The sequence below is a fragment of the Odontesthes bonariensis genome, chromosome 12 (assembly GCF_027942865.1).
Source record: "Odontesthes bonariensis isolate fOdoBon6 chromosome 12, fOdoBon6.hap1, whole genome shotgun sequence".
NCBI lineage: Eukaryota > Metazoa > Chordata > Actinopteri > Atheriniformes > Atherinopsidae > Odontesthes > Odontesthes bonariensis.
In genome coordinates, this window is record NC_134517.1 from 2,031,425 (window position 1) to 2,033,918 (window position 2,494).

Sequence of the window (2,494 nt, forward strand, 5' to 3'; positions counted from 1 at the left end):
AACAATGTGGAAATATGGCAGTTAGCCTATGCCTACCTCATCTTTTAGTATCATAAGGAAAGCACTAGATTTTGTGAATTGTTTAAAAAAAAAATGTTTGGGTTTTTGGATATTTATATTGCATGTTAGGACAAATGTTTTTCTTTATTTTTAAATAACCATTATCATTGTGTAATGAGAGTAATTACAATGTAGAGTAAATTGTAGCTAGTGGCCGTCTAATGTGCACCAGGTTTGCAATTTCACATATAATAACCTTTTGAATGTGTTGCAGAGCTTGGTACTAATTACTTTTGTATGTTTTAGGTACTGATACAGGATACCACTGTTTGTAAAGGTGAGTAAAGGTATACACTAAGATGTTGATGTGGTAAAATGCGTTTCTTAGATTTTTCTTTTCAAGTCTTTTATGAAAAATATAGAAAAATAGTATTCTAACTTGGAGTAGTATTGCTAGCTACTAGCTTGTCTTTGCTTTGCTGAAGTGTTATGTGCAGTCAGTATGTAAAGAGCAATGTGGAAATATGGCAGTTAGCCTAAGTGACAACACAGTGTGTATATGTATAATAATGTATATATGTTATATATTGAATTGGTACGTACTCCGTGACCGACTAATGGAAGGAAGTGTCAAAAGCGGTTTGTTGTGCATAGGTGTGATGGTGGAGTTTGAATGTATGAAGTACTAATGGTAGGATTGTTACACAAAGTACTTAGAATTCATTATAAGTATTGATGTTTAGCAAAAAAGTATAGTGTAAGCAAAAATATTTCATGTCTTCACCATGAATAAGTGAAATGCCACGGTCACACTGAATAAAGTTATAGACCAGTACATGATATATACATAGTCAAATAATTTGTGGTTGATATTTAAGAAATGTCATTTTTGAGATGCGTGTTGTTGTTTTTTTGGGAAAAGGGTCAAAGTGTACATTTCCACGTGTGTATTGCAGATGGGACGTTCCAAAAAATCTGCGGCTGCAAAGAAGAGACTGGCTGATCGTGAGCTCTCAGAGGTGGTTTTTCACACGTCTACAGTTTACCACTGATTGACAGGGTCTGGTGCAAGGAATAGTTGTGTTAATAGCACTAACTCAAGGAAAACAGGCAGCTATGCAAAATAAGTGATGTCACTTGTAAATTTATTTATTTAATTACATTAAATAAATTTACAAGTGACATTGTAATTTTCCCCTTCTTAGGGAATAATGCAATCTCAGTGCTATGCAATCTTTTACTTTTTTTTTTCTCCTACAAAAAGCAGCACATGCCAGTTGATGTAGTGAGGTGTAAAAACAGTACGTGAGGTTGTGTATTGACTGTAGGAAAATTCAAATGAGATGTCGGAGGGCGTGATGTATTATGTGCTTAAAAACGGCAAGAATGAGGTGTGTTATGTGTAAATAACGCTGTTCAATTTGTGTGTTGCAGGTGTGTTCCACCAAAAGAGCAGCGACTGGCACCCAGGATGACTTATGGTCTCCTGGAAGCAAGGTTGGGCGTCCTTGCACCTGGAAAGCCCAAACATCAAGCTGGCCTGAAAAGGCGCATGACTTTGATGTTCATGACTTTGATGTTCAAGACTTAAATGTTCATGACTTAAATGTTCAATACTTAAATGTTCATGACTTAAATGTTCAATACTTAAACGTTGCAGACTCCCCACTCTCAAACTCTCAAACAAGTGCTGAAAAGTTCTCTAACAAGTCTCAAACAAGTGCTGAAAAGTTCTCTACCAACTTGCAAAAAACTTCTTTCCAAACTGAATCTCCAAGCTCTCTCGCTCTTGACTCTGCTATCAAGCTATCCTCAAATAATGCATCTTGCATGAATGAACCTAATGTTACTAATGAGTGTGTTACTTTGACTCAGCCTGATTTTCCAGAGAGGTCTTTCCTGACGGGCTCCTTTCATCAAGGTGATGTGCGTTTTGGTAACGTGGGCAACAAGCAGTGCGGTGCCATCAGTCTGACAGCTGTTCTGAAATCCAAGATGAAGAACGTTTGGACCTGGGAAACTGGAGATCTGGATGATGTTTTAATAAAAGGAACTCTGTTGTACAAGTCTATGAGTGCACATGAACAAATCAGAGACCATGTTGAAGGAAGGGGTTACATTGCTGTGTCAGAATTGCCTAGACAACACAGGGTGTGGAATTGTGATTTTGCATTAAACTTTGGAGATTCTTACACTGGGTTTGTGTGTGTTGACAATTATGATCCTGCTTTATGTGATGTGGCTTTGCCTTTTGATGAAGCACTGCAGCGCGCACTGTTCAGTCATGATGCTTGCTTGTTGACTATTTGTGGAAATACTTGTGCCATCGTGAATGGAGAGACCAGATTTGCCTTTGTTAATTCTCATGCAAACACCTGGGTTAATCACAAAGGTCAGAGGGTAAGTAGTGTTTCATACCTTAGCTCCGCACAGTCTCTGGTCAGCTTTGTGTATGATTATGCACAATCGTTTGGCGTAAGTACACCACGGTTTG

At 37.9% G+C, this 2,494-nt stretch overlaps 1 long non-coding RNA gene across 1 annotated transcript; it reads left to right on the forward strand.

Annotated features, from left to right (window-relative positions):
- The first annotated feature begins 225 nt into the window (after positions 1 to 225).
- On the forward strand, positions 226 to 2,180 carry LOC142396329 (uncharacterized). Its single transcript, XR_012772527.1, has 3 exons — positions 226 to 337; positions 957 to 1,019; positions 1,435 to 2,180. It is a non-coding gene; the product is annotated as an uncharacterized LOC142396329 (long non-coding RNA).
- Positions 2,181 to 2,494: the final 314 nt, after the last annotated feature.